The sequence below is a fragment of the Lycium barbarum genome, chromosome 1 (genome assembly GCF_019175385.1).
Source record: "Lycium barbarum isolate Lr01 chromosome 1, ASM1917538v2, whole genome shotgun sequence".
Taxonomy (NCBI): Eukaryota; Viridiplantae; Streptophyta; class Magnoliopsida; order Solanales; family Solanaceae; genus Lycium; species Lycium barbarum.
Window position 1 is genome coordinate 1,761,052 of NC_083337.1, and position 23,431 is coordinate 1,784,482.

At 37.1% G+C, this 23,431-nt stretch overlaps 2 long non-coding RNA genes across 2 annotated transcripts; one reads left to right on the forward strand and one right to left on the reverse strand.

Moving 5' to 3' along the window:
* The first annotated feature begins 2,001 nt into the window (after window positions 1–2,001).
* Window positions 2,002–5,491, forward strand: LOC132628620 (uncharacterized). Its single transcript, XR_009578122.1, has 3 exons — window positions 2,002–2,736; window positions 3,221–3,825; window positions 4,012–5,491. It is a non-coding gene; the product is annotated as an uncharacterized LOC132628620 (long non-coding RNA).
* Window positions 5,492–7,695: 2,204 nt separating this feature from the next.
* On the reverse strand, window positions 7,696–12,753 carry LOC132636012 (uncharacterized). The gene is made up of 3 exons (XR_009581088.1): window positions 12,531–12,753; window positions 11,544–11,593; window positions 7,696–8,043 (listed from the first exon to the last, which is right to left on the reverse strand). It is a non-coding gene; the product is annotated as an uncharacterized LOC132636012 (long non-coding RNA).
* Window positions 12,754–23,431: the final 10,678 nt, after the last annotated feature.

The window sequence follows — 23,431 nt, forward strand, 5'->3', positions numbered from 1 at the left end:
GGCAATTTAGCAAAGGCAACATCTGTCGCGTCAAGAAAGTTTTTATATGTGTACGACAATTTGAGGCATACTAATACAGATGGCAAGATTGGAGAACATAGTACTTGACTTCTTGCCCACGTCAATCCAAAATTCGTGGGTAACATGAAAAAGGAAAATTATCATTTTTGTTGCAGATCTGATATAGAGTTATTATCATGTTGTTCAATTCATGTTCATCGCGTATTCTCCCGTTCGATTTATTTGTCTTTACATTGTTTTTTTTAAAAAAGTTATTTATTGTAAACGAGTTTTTTCTTTTTCTTAATTTTTCACGGGTGTATTAAGATGTGCTAAATATTAAAAGAGTACGGATAGTTGAATGGGAAGTCCTCATTGTATCGAAATTGATTCATCGTATTAGTTTCATTATTTCTGCATATTAGAAGGGTAGTTTTTGAAAAAATTACATCAGTATATTTAATTATATTGGTCTAGAAAAATTATATGATTAAATTCAACCATTATGTCTTACTTGTGGGTTCACAACTTATTCCCCGATGAAAATGAGTTGTGTTTAAATAATTTTAAGCAAGGATAACCTTAGTTTATGTATTAATAATATGCTGAAGTTCTTGTATGTACATGTTCTTTCAAAGTGTTTACTAAACTTACTAATTACTTGTGATAAATAGTTATATGGGTTTGAGTTGGTTAAGAATGAAGATAACAAGAGTAAAACTATTCCAAGATATCTACTTTTGGCTGCGAAGAGTAGTGAGCTCAAATCCTATCTTCTCAATAAACGACGAACAATAACTTAAATGTTTTATTTCGTATGATAATTTTTACTTATAAGATCAAATTTATGTAACTTAGTTTTCTATGCTTCTAAAATTTTCAAATATCTTTTACAATCGCGCTTTTGTCAGTTTTTATTTCTCTTAAAAAAAAGGGATGATGTCTAAATTAATTATTAGCATGATCATTTTGTAAGTTCTCAAACATCTCTTAGAACCGCTCTTTGCGCGGTCAAATTCACTAGTATATTAATATGTGAGTCCATAAATAGAAAATTACTAACATGTATTAGTAATATATAAATTAGGTACGAGGAAATTTATGTATTATTTTATGTAGAGATTAGTTATGCATTGTTTATGTTACACCTCATACTTTAGTACGTCGAGTTTCACTGTGAGTTAGTCAATGTACAATTGGAGAGAGGGACTATCTTCGAGGTCCTATGAGATAGACATGTTTATATCGAGTACATAAGGATTTAAGACCACGTCTGTGAAGGTTAGATGTTAAGCGAACGGAAGTATAAGTTTCATCGATATAATACGCTGAGTTTCGGGATATGGTTTGAACCCCTCGATATAAGTAAGTGGACCTGAGCCCCGAAGAATTATAGCAAAAGACATAAATTAATTAAGATTGTGGGATAAATATTATATGGAAAAATCTCATGTAAGTTGTTGGCATAAAGCAGCAAGTTGATATACTTATACATGTACTTAGGATTAAGGAAAGAATTGGTACAAGAGCATTGCTCTTTAGAAATGTCACGTGAAGAAAAAAAATGGATATGTTTTTGTGACAAATGGTGGGCCATCCCACATGGTCTTCATTGACACTTTCATTATTTGAAATAATTAAAGGTAAATCATTGGGTTGAAAAGCTAAGAATATTTCATGTGCCAGCAAGGATGAGTATGGATTACTATATATGCTATGCTTCCACGTTTTTGGTCTTGTCACCATGGAAATCATTACACTTAAGTGGATCAAAGATGAGTAAGTAATTGTTGGTAATTATAAAACTTTTATCATTTACAATGAAATTGAGGTTCGAAATTTATTTGAATGAAATACAATCTAAGCTATAATACCTCATATTTTTTTGGATTAGGAAATTGAACCATCCAACATGAGTAAATTTACCCAAGCTCAAAGAATTTGGTCATATTCAAGTATGAAAATTAAAAACTCGGTGTATACAATGAATGACGTCCCGAAATTATTTAAGATGAAAAAGTGTAACGATGATGATTGAAAATAATATTTTATGAGTGGCAAATGAGGCTCTGGACTAGTGTTGTATCACATGGTCACGGTAATGGATATATGGAGTATGTTAAAGGTTATTACTATTTAAGTGAATCGAGGTCAAGAAATTAATTATGGGCATAATTGGTTAGATGTGGAATACAATAGAAGATTAAGGGATTTAATTAAGGTTTAAATATGACAAGTACTAAGTGCTCATATTTCCACGTGGAGCATTATTATGAAATGAGAAAGATGACTTGTATATATGCATGTACGTGTAAGGTGGCTGCCTCTTGGATTAAAAAGTATCATATGAATGTAATGATGAGGCAGATGCATGTACGTGGAAGATGGCTGCCTCTTGGATTAAAAAAAAAGAGCATCATATGAATGTAATAATTAGGTGGGCCCCGCATTTTATTTAAAGGCGTTCACTTTTGATATTTCATAAGGATTAAGAGAGTTATCTTGAGAGGATGCGGGCAGCAGCGAAACTTGCAAGAAAAATGAGCATCAATACATTCATTTTGGAGAATTATTCCTTACTTTGAGAATTCATATTTCAACCTTGGATATTTTTTTTTAACACAAAACTTTCCAGCAATTTTAATCTTGGAGAGGTTATTTTGGAGAATATAAACGAGCAACAATATAAGGTTTGGATGTTACTATGGAATAAAGATTGCTACGGGACTTGACTAGGTATGTAAGAATTCTCCTCTACTTGATATATTTAAATTCATCCCCGTCATAGCTAAAATTTGAGATGAGAACTACAAAATTAATTGCGGGAAATCGGATGAGTTATTGTTGTTGTTATCATATGGACTGTTTGGTGGTCGTTATAAATTGTTTGGTGTACTGGAATATCGTGGAATTGGCTGTAATTGTTGTGGTTGTGCTTGTTGTTATACTATGTATATGCAAGAATAAGGAAGGGTATACAAGTATCGGTATGAGAATGTATATTGGGCTGTTTTGGGAGTAATTTAAGAATGGATTTAATTCTAGTTTGATATGAAATTATTGGTATTGTTGTTGTTGGTATTTTTATTGATGTTTGGCTAAGTTGGAATTTCGAGGATTTGTTAAGTTTACAGGGGAGATGCTGCCCAATTTCCTTCTAAAATTTACGACGCGTTCTTATAATCGATTAACTAATGTTAATACGAATTCTCCGGTGAAGGTAACGATGTGACATTGGGGGAGAGCAAGTGAACGATAACATAGCTAAACGACAAAGGTATGTGAGGCTAGTCCTTTCTTTCTATGGCATGAATCTTATAGCTTGACTCTCTTTTTATCCATGAGTTTCCTTAAGTTCCGAAAAATACGAGTCTATGTCCATAATTAGCCACACAAGGTAATGAGTAAAGTATAGAAATCCCAATACTCATGTTGTGATGATCCTATGATGTTAATGATGCTATTTATTGCTTACACTCACCTTATATGCTAATTCCTTCAAGGTGAGGCAGGATGTCAATGAATGTTCCATAATGACGTCGGAAGCCACCGACCTTACGTCACTCCGATATAGTTATGGCTTTGATTGGGCTCTTATGCATGCTTTATATATATATATATATATATATATATATACGTATGTATTTTCTCACACCGCGCCGCGCTATAGTCGGCCGGGCAGGCACGTAGATGTGCACACCACTATAGTGGGCAGCTTATACCCCGGACGCGGGAGGCCTGGACGCAGGCTATGATTATCACACCGTACCTGCATGGACGGGCAGCTTATATATGTATAGATACATGACATGATAAAGATTATGAGTAAGTCAGCATGCATTATTTCAGTTATATTTGATAGCCAGTACAGATTGCTCTTTCTTGATGCCTCCTTATCTCATTGATGTCTTCATATTTCATTGATATATTGTTACTGTTTATGCCTTTCATACTCAGTACAATATTCGTACTGACGTCCGTTTTCTTCGGACGATGTGTTCATGCCCACAGGTAGACAGGGAGGTGAGCTTGATTCAGATTCTTAGTAGCTGTCAGCTGATTGAGAGCACTCCATTGTTCGGAGGTGCTTATGTTTATTCCTTTGGTTCCTTTATGTATTTCGCGCACGACGGAGTCTTGTTCCGTCTATATGTATAATATGTCAGTAGAGGCTCGTAGACGCGCAGTGTCGGTTAGATGGTCTCACAAGATTACTATGTTATATTTGTATATGTTATTTTGATAGCCTAAGGGGCACGTGTATATAAAATTATTTGTGTTTTCAAACGAAAAATGGTTGTCTTATGATTATGAGATTATGAATGATAAAGAAATGTAAAATGGTTATAACGAGTGAGGAAACGAGCGGTGCTTGGTGGTTAGCCCGGGTGCCCGTCGCGGCCCTAGTCGGGTCGTGACAGAAGTGGTATCAGAGCAGTTTAGTCCTAGGAAGTGTCTACGAGCCGTGTCTAGTAGAGTCTTGTTTATGGTGTGTTGCGCGCCACAGTTATAAACAGGAAGGTACAGGACATTTAGGATGTCACTTTTCCTTCAGATCTTAGTATCGTACGATAGAGCCAAGAGATAGGAAATGATATCCCTTATATACTGATCTTTGATTTCAGTAGGAGAGTGGTGTAGACAAAAGAAGGCAAATAATGCTACTGGAAGTTACAGAGGCTAATATTTCATTGAGGTTACGTTATCAGAAATTGTATATACAGAATGGCGACTGGTCATCTTACTGCAGTTTAGTGTCTGTTACCGCTATTTGGACAATGCAGTGTCAACTCTAGTGCAAGATAAAAGCTGCATAAAATATTGACCTATGTGAAATGTCGTGGCCTGTCAAAGATAAGAGAAGAACTTAGAAACAATAAAGATACAATCATTGTTTTAAAAGGCAGTGTCAGGACTCGCCTCGGGGCTCGCCTCGGGGCAGGGCAGTGGCAAAACGCTCTGGGGCTAACGTGCGGGGCTTAGTTCCTATGAGGCTTACGCCCTAAGTGCCCAACCGTACGCCCTAAACACGCATAACGCCCAACGCCCAGGGCTTGCCTAACAGTTCTTACACAAATTATATTTTAAATTCCTTAATTAAAATCATTCACCCTCATAATTGTTTAACAAAATAATGATACTTAATAGTTTTTCATCTATAGAAATAGAAGATTGGGTGTAACTCATATAACAAGTCGTAGTATTGAATATTTACTATTTGAGAACGTCGTGAGGGTGAATATCACTTAAATTGTTTTAAAAAACACATAGTGGAATTGTACATTTTCACTTGTCATTGGTCATAAGTCCTATGTATCAGAATTATCATATAATTTTATTTTTTGTTCATGAAGAAGTTATGTTTTAATTGTAATATTGATAAATTTTATTGATTATTTGCTTATAGGGAGATAAAATGAATAGTATGATAGTAATAGTGTTTTAAGAAACTGTATTTTTTTCCGTGATTGAAAGTTAAAATGTTAGAATTGTTTTGCATTTCATAATAGATTTTATTTCATTGTATTGTCTATACTTGTAAAATTATGTTATATATAATTACAAGTTATAAGCGGTGTATAATGGATTGCTTTAATCATTTTTTTGTGAGGATCAAGCGCACGCGCGCGCTCACACACACACACACACATACACAGCTCACACACACACACACACATACACAGCTCACACACACACATACACAGCTCACACACACACACACACATACACAGCTCACACACACACACACACACACACACACACACACACACACACATATATATATATATATATATATATATATATATATATATATATATATATATATATATATATATATATATATATTTCATTTATTTTTTTATGTAATTTTACCTATTTAAAAATATTTATTGTAATTATATTATTCTAAGAAATACTAAAAATTAAATACCCATGGGGCTTACGCCCCGTGCCTCGAGGCGTATGTAAAACGCCCCGCCTTACGCCCCCGCCTTTTAAAACACTGGATACAATCACGTGAAGTAGAGAGTAACTCTTTGCTATCTGTATCATCGTATGTAAATATAAACAACTCAAACGCTACTTATATTACAAAGCTCAAATTTCTGCATAAAAACAAATTGGTAAATTCATCTTAGAATCAGCTGAAAATTGCATCTTCAAGCCTAAGACAGTAGAAGTGCATTTTCCATATCTACGGTGCAAGATGGTTCATGATGATTTACAATCTAAGTATTTAGTCAGCATGACTTCAAGATAAAGGTTGAACTGAAAACCCACAAAAATTTCGCCAACATCAACAGCTCTCCAGCAATGCAACAAACACTTCTAGAATGAGAGTAAAATTCTACTACTTGTGAAGGGTCAGATATACATTAAAAGAGTACTGTTGAATTTACATATTCGCAATAGGACCCAAATATATTGTTACAACTTAAATATAAATATCAATTAATAAGTTAATCATGAATTTTTTTTTTGAAGTATAAGAGTGAGAAAAAGGATCAAATTATTTCTTTAGATATTTTACTTTAGCATAGATCATGTCCCTTGAAGCCTGTTGTTATGGAGAAGAGAACCAAGAGATGTCCCAAGAAGTGCAAAAGAGACGAAGACGAAGGGGAAGCCGAAAGTGAAAAGCCACTCTAGTACAATTGAGTACCACGTAATGATAGTGGCTATCGGGTTTTTGGACACGTACGTGCAGCAACAAAACCTAACTGGAATGGCAACAATGCCCTCAAAATAAATTTTAATGAAGGAAAATAGGCAAGTAGCATAAAGCAGGCATATAGAATTTTAAACACTTGCAGTAAAAATGGAAAGGAAATTGTACTCGATCCAACTACAACAGCAAAGGGATTACACATTGATATTGCCTTCAACAGAACAAAACCTAATTAGGTGAAAAAGATATCCCAACATAGGAAAACATATCCTCAAGCACACGGAAAATTCAGGGAAGAAAATCTACTCAGCAACAGAGACATTACAGTGGAGCTTTTATCCGTTTGAAAAGAATCAGAATGAGAAAAAAACGGATTGAAAATCATATTGTAAACTTTAATATACTGATTCATTTTCTTTAGATGGCTAAGCAAATGCTTAAATAAAGGCAAAGAATGAAAAACTGGAGGAAAATTCATATAGCTTTTACATGTAACAACGAAGTGACACTTCACTCCCAATATCGAGGTTATAAAGAGAGTATAAATAATATTGATCTATCGTGAAACAGTGGATGTGTCTATCAAGAATAGAGGCCATGACATCTCGGTGAGAACTCAAGTCATACACTCTCATAATCCATTTTCTCTTCACAAAATTCCCTTCAATCCCCCGCTTAGTTGACATGAATAGTTAAAGGGAAAACATTTTGAAAGTTACGACCCAAACCAGTAAGCTGAAAATTTTCTTTGTTGGTTTAAAACAACTACTATATAGAAAACCAAAACACAACACAGCCAAAATTATTGTTTTCCATGGATACGTATTTCATTTCTCCATTATACCCCACCCTCCACCCTCCACCCTCCACCATCCACCCCACCCCACCCCACCTCTGTCACTCACCCCCACCCACCCCCACCCCGCCCTACCACCTACCCTCACCCCCAACTACCTCAATCCTCTGCTGTCACACCCCTACCAGGAGTATTGTCACACCCCGATCCTACTAGGGTGTGATGGGCACCCGACCCCATATTCGGAGCCGAGCGAACCCGCTGACTCTTATTACACATATAAACTCGTGAATCAATTAAGAAACAAATACACAGCAAGCTCTCCAATTTTATTTTATTTTTATAAGTAAAGTCTATCATCATGTGGGACCCGTGACATGAAACATAATAACATATCGACTGGCGAAGCCGTCTACAAAGCTGACACTCTATACCCACGACTCTGTCTGCAAAGTCTCTAACCTCGAACATAGCGTCATAGTACATATACTCTGACTTGGCAGCACTCCAGGACAAATGGAGCCTACCAACTCCGCTGGAACATCTTCTATGCTAACTTCGCATCCTTTGGGTGTACCTGCGCGGCATGAACGCAGCCCCCGAAGAAGAGGGGTCAGTACGAGTAATGTACTGAGTATGTAAGGCATAAATAGTAACATAGTAAGAAATATGCGTATGAATAATAACTGCATGGAAACGTAGAACATATCATAGGATAAAAGAGTGACCTATACATATGAGTGCCGCTGAGGGCGAGTACCATGCATGCTTGTCTTTCCTTTTGTAAAAATATTTCTTTTTCATAGACATAGAAAATAGAACTTATATCATATCATGTCTTATCATATCGTATCGTATCGTATCATATCATATCGTGTCATGTCATAGCATATCATGTCATATCATGTCGTGTCATATCATAGCATATCATGTCATATCATAGCACCGAACAATGTCAGCTCGCCCACATAGCGCCGAAATATGTCGGCTCGCCCATATATCCCGCGTCCGGGATGATAAGCCAGCTGACCAGGTGGCAATGAAACATGTTTCCCTTCCCATTCCCCCATGTATCCCTTCCCCCCCATCCCAGGTTCATATACATATCTTATATATATATATATATATCTCATATACATGTGTCATATAAACATGCAGGAGAGCCCAAAGGAAATCATATATCCATCGGAGTGACGTAAGGTCGATGACCTCCGATTGACATTATGGAATAATCGTGATCGCTTTGTTTCACCTTGAAGGGATGAGTATTTTAAGGTGAGACTATCAACGGAAAATAGTATTAAAAGTAAACATAGAACGAAATCATGGGCATCATAGACGTTAATTCATAGGCCTTGAAATCCTTAGAAAATAGTGTCATAGCTAAGAAATAGAAATAAGGTTCAAGAACTAGTCTATCGCCCTCATGTTCACATTGAATCCTTAGTTTAAAAATGTCACACCCCGATCTTACTAGGGTGTGATGGGCACCCGACCCTTACTTAGGGCCGAGCGAACCCTCTGACTCCTATTACATACATAAATTTTTTTTTTCATCGTACTCAAATCAAATATAATCTGTGATCATATGGACTTTATAACATAACATAAAATGACACATAGGCTGCTGACAGAACCGACACTCTACACCCACGACTCTGTCTGCAAAGTCTCTAACCTCGAACATAGCGTCATAGTACATATACTCTGACTTGGCAGCACTCCAGGACAAGTGGAGCCTACCAACTCCGCTGGAACATCTTCTATGTTAACTTCGCATCCTTTGGGTGTACCTGCGCGGCATGAACGCAGCCCCCGAAGAAGAGGGGTCAGTACGAGCAATGTACTGAGTATGTAAGGCAAGAATAGTAACATAGTAAGAAATATGCGTGTGAATAATAACTGCATGGAAACATAAAACATGTCATAGAATAAAAGAGTAACCTGTACATATGAGTGCCGCTTAGGCGGATGCCATGCATACTTATCTGGTCATATCATATCATATCATATCATATCATTTCATATCATATCATGTCATAGCGTCGAAATACGTCGGCTCGCCCATATATCCCGCGTCCGGGCATCCCGCGTCCGGGACGATGTCATGTATCATACTCCAACTGATCAGGTGGTTGTGCGTCTATAGCGCCTTACCTTTCCCCTTACCCCATATACAAATACATGTATCATGTTCATATATCAGCGTCTATAGCGCTCTGGCCCCTTTTTCCCATTTACATATACATATACCATATACATATATCATGTGAGCAGCATGCAGGAGAGCTCAAGAAATGCTATAAGTCCATCGGGGTGACGTAAGGTCGGTAACCTCCGATTATATTATGGAATAATCATAATCTCCATGTCTCACCTTGAAGGAACTAAAATTATAAGGCGAGGCTATCAATAAAGAGTAGCGTTAAGAGAAAACATATAATAAAATCATAAACCTCATATTGTCATATTCATGGTAGGAACATATCGTCAACGTATCCATCGTAGACATTTTCTCATTTTGGACTTCATCGTTGTCATTATAAGATCATATTCATCATCTTAGTCATAAGAGCTTCCTATCTCTTAAAACTTGGTTTTCGAAAAAAATATGGGCATTTTGAAGAAAAACAATTATGAACTTTTAGGAAAAGACTTATACCTTGGAGTCATAGACTTATAGCTTTTGCAAGTAAAGAAGATATATAAAAAAGACATTTGAGACATTACGACTTGGGGATCATGCCTTTGAAAGAAAAGGGACGAGCCTTAACATACCTGTTCCACGCCCTATTAGCTACGCTTATGTGTCCGAGCTTGTGAGTCTACATTTAAGATAATTCACACTAAGGTTAGCTTTTTCATCGTACACTTGTACCATAATTCAAATTATACTATTTTATATTCTGCCGAAAATCGGGCAGCATCTCCCCTGTTTATATGCCTAGCCCAAATTTTTAATTCAGCAGCCAACAACAACAACAACAATACCAACATCAATTATAATGTTTCCAACTCAAAATATCTCCTAAAACAGCCCACACGCTGTTTTTCAGCTTTCATAACTAATTAACTCAGTATACAATTATTTAATCGCGTATTCTTCGTAAATAAACCGGTATTAGCACAAATAGAAAGAGATTCATACCTTTCTCCCTTTAATATTGCTTAATCTCCACTTTTCCACGCTAAATTTAGGCCACCACACACTGTTATATGATTCTGCACCAATAATTATACGCTACCCGGACTGGAATTGGGAAATTATACCTGGTTTTGGGCAAAATTTTGGTTGGGGAGTTTGGGAGAACTCTCCAGATTTTTGGAGAGTTTTGGGGTGTGTTTTTCGTGTGTTGATCTGAAAATGAGGGGGGTTTCCCCCTTTTTATGATGTTTAGAAGCTGCCAGAAGCAGCTGGAAAAATGCTCTGCGCGTTCGCGCTGCCTTCTGGCGCGATCGCGTAGAGTTAAATATTTCCTTCTGCGCGTTCGCGTCCCCTTTGGGCGCGTTCGCGCTGTATTGGCCCTTTGGCCCATTCTAAGCCGTCTACAGTTTTTGGTAACGCAAAATTTTTCCGGGGTGTAACAAAAAATCTTAGTCATGGAATCATTCTGGTCGTATTTGTCATAGGCATATTCTCTTTTCTAACATCGTCGTTATCATTATCGTCATAGAAATATTCTCGTTAGAGTAATTATAGTACTTGTCATTTGGTAACGGAATCAGGATCAAAGGTTTCCTTTGGATTCAACCTCAAGTAAGTCAAATAGAACTATAAGGAAAAATCTGGGAGCAACGGGCCCGCCTCGGGCCGAATGAGGTAGCGTACACGATTTACATACGTTACATTTCATGACGTCACTTGTGAGAGTTTTAAGGTAGTCGGGTCCTATTTGTGCAAGTTCTAGATGTTTAGGCAATTTTTCAACATTTCATACAATATTTAATTCAATTCTACTGAATGAAAAAGGGGAAACTTTGGGTGCGGATTCCGGAGAATAGAATTGTCCCCGAGGCTTGTATCCAACTTATTACGTCTAAGACATGCCATAGAAGGAAGGGTGAAGCCTTACATACCTTTTCCGCTTCATACACGTCTCCAAAATCAAGTTTCAAGTTCGCCAAATCTACAATTTGGTCACAATTACCAAATGTTAATTGTAAGGCTTTAAGATTTCAATCTTAACCAATACTTGTCTACAAAAATTTGGGCAGCATCTCCCCTATAAATACACCATCCCCAAAATTCAACTTAGCCAATTTTTTTATCAACAACAATCCGGGAATTCAACCCGGCCAAACTATCAACACAATGACAACAACCATGACTACAAAACACAATATAACACAACTAGTCTTCTTTCCAACATAATGCAATAGCTTTCATTCCAACTTCACATTTCCAAACCAATCTCAATGTTTTTACATCCATTACTAATCAAGATCATTACAATATAATTCGGAAGCATTTCATATCATTTCTACAAAATATTCACAAGACATACAAAATATACAAACTTTCCACCAAAACCATAATCCATCCAAAACTTCTAATCTTCAATCTACATATTCATAACATATTTCCATCTTCCAATTTCATCAACCATAATCATAATTTGCACCTTAACAATTTCATTTTCATAATTACATAAATCTACCATAAAATCACAAAACTTCTCATAACCACTTAACAACCAATCTTTCATGCCAATATGGACTATTATCCTTCCAAATTCACCAACTAACATAATAATTCACATTTAAAACTCCACTTCCATAATTACATAAAAACTTCAATAAAATCACATAATTTCCTATAACTATTTCCAATAATTTTCCATGCCAACTTGAACCATTTTCTTCCATTTCCAATATAAGGTCCACCACAACTACAACTAGAATACAACATAAAATTCAACTCATCTTATTCATACAACCTTACATACACATGCACACATGCAAACCCACTTTGTAAACTTCCCTATTTCCATAAATTCTACTCATTTCTACATACTACAACATAAACCAACCTTCATAACATAATAAAAAGGAATTAATTCTTACCTTTTTCTACAATCTTCTTCACTTGACCAAGTTGTCAACTTGAAGAAACAAGTGCTCTTTCTTCCAAAATAATTACACCAAGTTGTAAAGGACCCTTGAATTAGTAGGAATACCACAAGAAAATAATTTTTGGGAGAAGATTTCAAAGGGACAAAAATTGGAGAGCATGGCCGTATGCCATGTCTCCTTTGCTCTTCATTTTTTTGTTTTTCTCCTCTTCTAATGTTCTTGAAACTTCTATATGTTTCAAGACAACTAAATGACCCCTCTTATTTAATTATCACATGGAAATTAATTAGAATGCATGGGCTTGGGCCATTGTATGGCCGGCCACCCCTCTTTTGGGCCTAATTTTTCTCTTCATTTTTTTTTGGGCCAACCCGGTTGGTCCCGAGTTGGGCCTAGCCCACTGACCTTTCGACCTTAAAACGTCCATATCTCCTTGTACCGACGTCACCTGGGAACCCACGACCTATGGTTGAAAATCTAATTCAATTATCTACAACTTATATTTCTTGGTATTTTTCCAAATTCCAAACTTATAATACCTATTTTGCCCCTAGAAGTCAGATCACCCGAAAACGTTTTCTTAAAAATATTCGTTTGGAGGGCTTCCACTTTGATTTGGCTCAAGGGTCCTTCTTGAGTTGTGTTTAACTTCACATATGTGATTCATATGACTTGTCACATGTTCCAAAAAAAATCTTAACGTGTGGGCCCCACCCCGTCTTACAAATAATCTGACGTTCAAAATACGGGATGTAACAAGTATGACGGGCTCCGACCCGTTGGCCGGGAACCACCTGATCCTCTATGACTTTGAACATTATAAATCATAACTCAAAGAATATCTGCACGCAGAAAAGGCCCAACTTAGGAATATCCGCTCATTCAGCACATATGTACATATGCAGACCGACAAGGTCGCCACAACATAATGTATTTCATAAAGCCGGCAAGGCTAACAGTAAAGTATCAAGAGCTCAAAATAAGGCCGACAAGGCCACCAATATATTATACAACAATATGAACCGGTGGAGCTATAAAATATCTAACTATACACACACGTCTACGAGCCTCTATAGAATACAAATGATCATAAGGACAATACCAAATAGACTGCATCTCCGAAGTAAGTGGAGTGCTCCTGAGAATCCGCTGATAGAACACTTACGGGTCTGATCTGTCTCCCTGCCTACCTGAAGGCATGAGCGCAGCGTCCACAAGAAGTGACGTCAGTACGAATAATGTACTGAGTATGTAAGGCATGAATAACAACATAATATATACATGAAAGGTAACATGGGATAGAAGAGATAACCTGTACATCTGGATGCCTCATAAGGCAGATGCCATGCATGCTTAGCCTTTAAAAAAAACTTTTCTAAAAAAAAAAAACTTTTCTTACATACACATATATAATATCATCATCATAACGTACCCAATCTTTTTCAGGACTCGGTGTGTAACGTACCCGGCCCTTTCGAGACTCGGTGTGTAACGTACCTGGCCCTTTTGGGACTCGGTGTGTAACGCACCCGGCCCTTTCGGGACTCGGTGTGTAATACCAACTGATCAGTGGTTGCACAATAGGTGCCGTACCCGGCCTACTATAGTGCGGCTCGGTGTAGTAAAATACATATATATATATATATAAAGCATGCATGAGAGCCAAATAAAAGCTATAAATACTTCGGAGTGACGTAAGGTCGGTAACCTCCGATTATATTAGGGAATAATTATCATGGCTTTGTCTCACCTTGAAGGAACAATTATTATAAGGTGAGACTATCAATGAAGAATACCATTAAGAGAACGTAGAATAAGATCATAAATCTCATACGGCGGCAATTCATATACTTTGGAATCTTTAAAAATAGTCATCATCCATGAATAAAATTGAGAAATCAAGAAATAGCTCAACATTCTTATATCGTCATTGAAATCGTAAACTTGGAACCTTTAAACCCGGAATCATCATCATCATAATCAAGTAGGAAAATATTCTCATTTTTGACATCATTATTATGATTGTGAAAACAGGTTCATCGTGGTTATCATAAGAGCTCACAGAGCCATAAATCTCTGATTTAGAAAATACGAACATTTTGGAAAACAGCTATGAATTATTAGGAATGGAATTATGCCTTGGAGTCATAAACATCTAACTTTTGAAACGGGGAGGATATGGAAACATTTATGAAGCCATAACATCAGAATCATGCCTTTGAAAGAAAGGGACGAGCCTTAACATACCTGTTCAACCCAATTATCTACACTTATTCGTCCGAGTTCGCAAGTCTACATTTAAGAGGGTTCACACAATCGTTAGACTCACCGTTATACGCTTGTCTTAGTCCTTCAAATAAATCCATTTATAATCTGCCGAAATTCGGGCAGCATCTCCCCCGTTTATATGCCTAGCCCGAAATAACAATCCAATAACCAACAACAATAATGTTACACCTCGTAGACGTGTACGTGAAATCCATTAGGCGTTAGTTGTTTAAGTCTAGACGTGGAGCATTTATCTCATGGTTATGAGGGTTTGAGTTCATATAATAAGCTATTGAAGACTCTGGGACCAAGCAAATCAAGGAAAATAAGTTTGTCGAAAATTTGAAACAAGATTTTGAGTCAACTTTGGAGGGGTATATCTCCATGTATATTAGGAGTTTTAAAGTGTTTCAAAATCCTAAAATGAAGTTCGTCGAGTCTAGTTTCTAATGCAAAACCAGCTCATCGATAGGACATCGAAGTAGAGAATTATGGACGTTACAAACTGAGCTGACAGAGCAGAAACAGAGATGCTACAGTACTGCTATAGTGCTGCCGCCTCGACCACTATAAAAGGGGTTAAAACCCCATTTGTCTTCATCCAAATTCTCCAAAAATTTCCAGAAACTTCAGCCAACAAAGAGGGCTTTTTTACCACCTAGAAGTGAGGATTTTGAGTGAAATTTAAGCTACGGAATATCAATCGAGGTTCAGACAACGCGTAGTCGCAATTATGATTTTGTTTTGTGTTGGAGTGAGCTTAGAAACAAGTGACTATTGAAGATCTTGCTACTTTAGTAAATATAAGGTATGAATCCTTGAATCTTTTTCTTTATCAACATTGATTAAGGAATAATTGCAAGAATAAAAGTTATAGTTTGTTGTGTTGGTGTTGTTGGCTTATGGATTGAAGTTTGAAGAGTATTTTGGATGAAAATACATATATTTATCTTGTAAAATGTTGAGGATGTTGTTTTTGATGTTGTTGGTATTGTTTGGGAGTTGTTTTAGTATTTGGAGGAAGTCGATGATATAGGGGAAATGCTACCCAAATTTTCGTAACCCAAATTAGTCTTCTGTAATTAGTACTTATAAGTTGATGGAAATGCGATGAAAGTATGATTAATGATATATTTCTCGATATATAGGCTCGAGTGAAGGGCAAGCTTCGGCGTAAGGAATTCTTAAGTGGTGGCTTGACGGATAAGGTATGTAAGGTGTTCGTTTCCCCTTTTTCTTTGGCACGAATCCAACGAGAACATAGACATGAGCGTTCCATAACAATCCACTCTATTCCCATGCTTTGTATTTCAATCTCAATATCTTGTTATCTTAATGATTCTGAAAGTATTATTTTACTTATCATTATCGATTACTCCTTTGGACTCGAGACGAATTCCATAAGCTATTCGGAGGCTACCAACCTTATGTCACTCCGAAAGGCCAAGATCATATCATTGACTTCCCAATTCAAAAATCAGCCTCAGAACATTGCGCTTTCCTTCCGCATCGCGAAAGGAAAGCGGAGTCCTGCGCAGAAGGCCTCAGGACATTGCGCTTTCCGTCCGCATCGCGGAAGGAAAGCGGAAGGTCTCAGAACGATGCGGAAGGAAAGCGAAATCCTGCACAGTTGTTTTTTCGGTCCAGACCAATAATGGTATATACATATATATATAAATGTATTGCACTGTTTTACTACACCGTGTCGCGCTATAGTCAGCCAGGAATGGCGCGTAGATGCGCACACCACTGCAGTGGTCATGTTATGATATTGCCCCTGACGCGGGCTAATGATGATAACACCGAGCCTTAATGGCCGGGCATGATTTTACATATATAACACCGAGCCTTACGACAGGGCATGGATACTAGCTGTTACATATATATATATATATATATTCACAAAGTATACAAACTTTCCACCAAAACCATAATCCATCCAAAACTTCTAATCTTCAATCTACATATTCATAACATATTTCCATCTTCCAATTTCATCAACCATAATCATAATTTGCACCTTAACAATTTCATTTTCATAATTACATAAATCTACCATAAAATCACAAAACTTCTCATAACCACTTAACAACCAATCTTTCATGCCAATATGGACTATTATCCTTCCAAATTCACCAACTAACATAATAATTCACATTTAAAACTCCACTTCCATAATTACATAAAAACTTCAATAAAATCACATAATTTCCTATAACTATTTCCAATAATTTTCCATGCCAACTTGAACCATTTTCTTCCATTTCCAATATAAGGTCCACCACAACTACAACTAGAATACAACATAAAATTCAACTCATCTTATTCATACAACCTTACATACACATGCACACATGCAAACCCACTTTGTAAACTTCCCTATTTCCATAAATTCTACTCATTTCTACATACTACAACATAAACCAACCTTCATAACATAATAAAAAGGAATTAATTCTTACCTTTTTCTACAATCTTCTTCACTTGACCAAGTTGTCAACTTGAAGAAACAAGTGCTCTTTCTTCCAAAATAATTACACCAAGTTGTAAAGGACCCTTGAATTAGTAGGAATACCACAAGAAAATAATTTTTGGGAGAAGATTTCAAAGGGACAAAAATTGGAGAGCATGGCCGTATGCCATGTCTCCTTTGCTCTTCATTTTTTTGTTTTTCTCCTCTTCTAATGTTCTTGAAACTTCTATATGTTTCAAGACAACTAAATGACCCCTCTTATTTAATTATCACATGGAAATTAATTAGAATGCATGGGCTTGGGCCATTGTATGGCCGACCACCCCTCTTTTGGGCCTAATTTTTCTCTTCATTTTTTTTTGGGCCAACCCGGTTGGTCCCGAGTTGGGCCTAGCCCACTGACCTTTCGACCTTAAAACGTCCATATCTCCTTGTACCGACGTCACCTGGGAACCCACGACCTATGGTTGAAAATCTAATTCAATTATCTACAACTTATATTTCTTGGTATTTTTCCAAATTCCAAACTTATAATACCTATTTTGCCCCTAGAAGTCAGATCACCCGAAAACGTTTTCTTAAAAATATTCGTTTGGAGGGCTTCCACTTTGATTTGGCTCAAGGGTCCTTCTTGAGTTGTGTTTAACTTCACATATGTGATTCATATGACTTGTCACATGTTCCAAAAAAAATCTTAACGTGTGGGCCCCACCCCGTCTTACAAATAATCCTACGTTCAAAATACGGGATGTAACAAGTATGACGGGCTCCGACCCGTTGGCCGGGAACCACCTGATCCTCTATGACTTTGAACATTATAAATCACAACTCAAAGAATATCTGCACGCAGAAAAGGCCCAACTTAGGAATATCCGCTCATTCAGCACATATGTACATATGCAGACCGACAAGGTCGCCACAACATAATGTATTTCATAAAGCCGGCAAGGCTAACAGTAAAGTATCAAGAGCTCAAAATAAGGCCGACAAGGCCACCAATATATTATACAACAATATGAACCGGTGGAGCTATAAAATATCTAACTATACACACACGTCTACGAGCCTCTATAGAATACAAATGATCATAAGGACAATACCAAATAGACTGCATCTCCGAAGTAAGTGGAGTGCTCCTGAGAATCCGCTGATAGAACACTTACGGGTCTGATCTGTCTCCCTGCCTACCTGAAGGCATGAGCGCAGCGTCCACAAGAAGTGACGTCAGTACGAATAATGTACTGAGTATGTAAGGCATGAATAAAAACATAATATATACATGAAAGGTAACATGGGATAGAAGAGATAACCTGTACATCTGGATGCCTCATAAGGCAGATGCCATGCATGCTTAGCCTTTAAAAAAAACTTTTCTAAAAAAAAAAACTTTTCTTACATACACATATATAATATCATCATCATAACGTACCCAATCTTTTTCAGGACTCGGTGTGTAACGTACCCGGCCCTTTCGAGACTCGGTGTGTAACGTACCTGGCCCTTTTGGGACTCGGTGTGTAACGCACCCGGCCCTTTCGGGACTCGGTGTGTAATACCAACTGATCAGTGGTTGCACAATAGGTGCCGTACCCGGCCTACTATAGTGCGGCTCGGTGTAGTAAAATACATATATATATATATATAAAGCATGCATGAGAGCCAAATAAAAGCTATAAATACTTCGGAGTGACGTAAGGTCGGTAACCTCCGATTATATTAGGGAATAATTATCATGGCTTTGTCTCACCTTGAAGGAACAATTATTATAAGGTGAGACTATCAATGAAGAATACCATTAAGAGAACGTAGAATAAGATCATAAATCTCATACGGCGGCAATTCATATACTTTGGAATCTTTAAAAATAGTCATCATCCATGAATAAAATTGAGAAATCAAGAAATAGCTCAACATTCTTATATCGTCATTGAAATCGTAAACTTGGAACCTTTAAACCCGGAATCATCATCATCATAATCAAGTAGGAAAATATTCTCATTTTTGACATCATTATTATGATTGTGAAAACAGGTTCATCGTGGTTATCATAAGAGCTCACAGAGCCATAAATCTCTGATTTAGAAAATACGAACATTTTGGAAAACAGCTATGAATTATTAGGAATGGAATTATGCCTTGGAGTCATAAACATCTAACTTTTGAAACGGGGAGGATATGGAAACATTTATGAAGCCATAACATCAGAATCATGCCTTTGAAAGAAAGGGACGAGCCTTAACATACCTGTTCAACCCAATTATCTACACTTATTCGTCCGAGTTCGCAAGTCTACATTTAAGAGGGTTCACACAATCGTTAGACTCACCGTTATACGCTTGTCTTAGTCCTTCAAATAAATCCATTTATAATCTGCCGAAATTCGGGCAGCATCTCCCCCGTTTATATGCCTAGCCCGAAATAACAATCCAATAACCAACAACAATAATGTTACACCTCGTAGACGTGTACGTGAAATCCATTAGGCGTTAGTTGTTTAAGTCTAGACGTGGAGCATTTATCTCATGGTTATGAGGGTTTGAGTTCATATAATAAGCTATTGAAGACTCTGGGACCAAGCAAATCAAGGAAAATAAGTTTGTCGAAAATTTGAAACAAGATTTTGAGTCAACTTTGGAGGGGTATATCTCCATGTATATTAGGAGTTTTAAAGTGTTTCAAAATCCTAAAATGAAGTTCGTCGAGTCTAGTTTCTAATGCAAAACCAGCTCATCGATAGGACATCGAAGTAGAGAATTATGGACGTTACAAACTGAGCTGACAGAGCAGAAACAGAGATGCTACAGTACTGCTATAGTGCTGCCGCCTCGACCACTATAAAAGGGGTTAAAACCCCATTTGTCTTCATCCAAATTCTCCAAAAATTTCCAGAAACTTCAGCCAACAAAGAGGGCTTTTTTACCACCTAGAAGTGAGGATTTTGAGTGAAATTTAAGCTACGGAATATCAATCGAGGTTCAGACAACGCGTAGTCGCAATTATGATTTTGTTTTGTGTTGGAGTGAGCTTAGAAACAAGTGACTATTGAAGATCTTGCTACTTTAGTAAATATAAGGTATGAATCCTTGAATCTTTTTCTTTATCAACATTGATTAAGGAATAATTGCAAGAATAAAAGTTATAGTTTGTTGTGTTGGTGTTGTTGGCTTATGGATTGAAGTTTGAAGAGTATTTTGGATGAAAATACATATATTTATCTTGTAAAATGTTGAGGATGTTGTTTTTGATGTTGTTGGTATTGTTTGGGAGTTGTTTTAGTATTTGGAGGAAGTCGATGATATAGGGGAAATGCTACCCAAATTTTCGTAACCCAAATTAGTCTTCTGTAATTAGTACTTATAAGTTGATGGAAATGCGATGAAAGTATGATTAATGATATATTTCTCGATATATAGGCTCGAGTGAAGGGCAAGCTTCGGCGTAAGGAATTCTTAAGTGGTGGCTTGACGGATAAGGTATGTAAGGTGTTCGTTTCCCCTTTTTCTTTGGCACGAATCCAACGAGAACATAGACATGAGCGTTCCATAACAATCCACTCTATTCCCATGCTTTGTATTTCAATCTCAATATCTTGTTATCTTAATGATTCTGAAAGTATTATTTTACTTATCATTATCGATTACTCCTTTGGACTCGAGACGAATTCCATAAGCTATTCGGAGGCTACCAACCTTATGTCACTCCGAAAGGCCAAGATCATATCATTGACTTCCCAATTCAAAAATCAGCCTCAGAACATTGCGCTTTCCTTCCGCATCGCGAAAGGAAAGCGGAGTCCTGCGCAGAAGGCCTCAGGACATTGCGCTTTCCGTCCGCATCGCGGAAGGAAAGCGGAAGGTCTCAGAACGATGCGGAAGGAAAGCGAAATCCTGCACAGTTGTTTTTTCGGTCCAGACCAATAATGGTATATACATATATATATAAATGTATTGCACTGTTTTACTACACCGTGTCGCGCTATAGTCAGCCAGGAATGGCGCGTAGATGCGCACACCACTGCAGTGGTCATGTTATGATATTGCCCCTGACGCGGGCTAATGATGATAACACCGAGCCTTAATGGCCGGGCATGATTTTACATATATAACACCGAGCCTTACGACAGGGCATGGATACTAGCTGTTACATATATATATATATATATATTCACAAAGTATACAAACTTTCCACCAAAACCATAATCCATCCAAAACTTCTAATCTTCAATCTACATATTCATAACATATTTCCATCTTCCAATTTCATCAACCATAATCATAATTTGCACCTTAACAATTTCATTTTCATAATTACATAAATCTACCATAAAATCACAAAACTTCTCATAACCACTTAACAACCAATCTTTCATGCCAATATGGACTATTATCCTTCCAAATTCACCAACTAACATAATAATTCACATTTAAAACTCCACTTCCATAATTACATAAAAACTTCAATAAAATCACATAATTTCCTATAACTATTTCCAATAATTTTCCATGCCAACTTGAACCATTTTCTTCCATTTCCAATATAAGGTCCACCACAACTACAACTAGAATACAACATAAAATTCAACTCATCTTATTCATACAACCTTACATACACATGCACACATGCAAACCCACTTTGTAAACTTCCCTATTTCCATAAATTCTACTCATTTCTACATACTACAACATAAACCAACCTTCATAACATAATAAAAAGGAATTAATTCTTACCTTTTTCTACAATCTTCTTCACTTGACCAAGTTGTCAACTTGAAGAAACAAGTGCTCTTTCTTCCAAAATAATTACACCAAGTTGTAAAGGACCCTTGAATTAGTAGGAATACCACAAGAAAATAATTTTTGGGAGAAGATTTCAAAGGGACAAAAATTGGAGAGCATGGCCGTATGCCATGTCTCCTTTGCTCTTCATTTTTTTGTTTTTCTCCTCTTCTAATGTTCTTGAAACTTCTATATGTTTCAAGACAACTAAATGACCCCTCTTATTTAATTATCACATGGAAATTAATTAGAATGCATGGGCTTGGGCCATTGTATGGCCGACCACCCCTCTTTTGGGCCTAATTTTTCTCTTCATTTTTTTTTGGGCCAACCCGGTTGGTCCCGAGTTGGGCCTAGCCCACTGACCTTTCGACCTTAAAACGTCCATATCTCCTTGTACCGACGTCACCTGGGAACCCACGACCTATGGTTGAAAATCTAATTCAATTATCTACAACTTATATTTCTTGGTATTTTTCCAAATTCCAAACTTATAATACCTATTTTGCCCCTAGAAGTCAGATCACCCGAAAACGTTTTCTTAAAAATATTCGTTTGGAGGGCTTCCACTTTGATTTGGCTCAAGGGTCCTTCTTGAGTTGTGTTTAACTTCACATATGTGATTCATATGACTTGTCACATGTTCCAAAAAAAATCTTAACGTGTGGGCCCCACCCCGTCTTACAAATAATCCTACGTTCAAAATACGGGATGTAACAAGTATGACGGGCTCCGACCCGTTGGCCGGGAACCACCTGATCCTCTATGACTTTGAACATTATAAATCACAACTCAAAGAATATCTGCACGCAGAAAAGGCCCAACTTAGGAATATCCGCTCATTCAGCACATATGTACATATGCAGACCGACAAGGTCGCCACAACATAATGTATTTCATAAAGCCGGCAAGGCTAACAGTAAAGTATCAAGAGCTCAAAATAAGGCCGACAAGGCCACCAATATATTATACAACAATATGAACCGGTGGAGCTATAAAATATCTAACTATACACACACGTCTACGAGCCTCTATAGAATACAAATGATCATAAGGACAATACCAAATAGACTGCATCTCCGAAGTAAGTGGAGTGCTCCTGAGAATCCGCTGATAGAACACTTACGGGTCTGATCTGTCTCCCTGCCTACCTGAAGGCATGAGCGCAGCGTCCACAAGAAGTGACGTCAGTACGAATAATGTACTGAGTATGTAAGGCATGAATAACAACATAATATATACATGAAAGGTAACATGGGATAGAAGAGATAACCTGTACATCTGGATGCCTCATAAGGCAGATGCCATGCATGCTTAGCCTTTAAAAAAAACTTTTCTAAAAAAAAAAACTTTTCTTACATACACATATATAATAT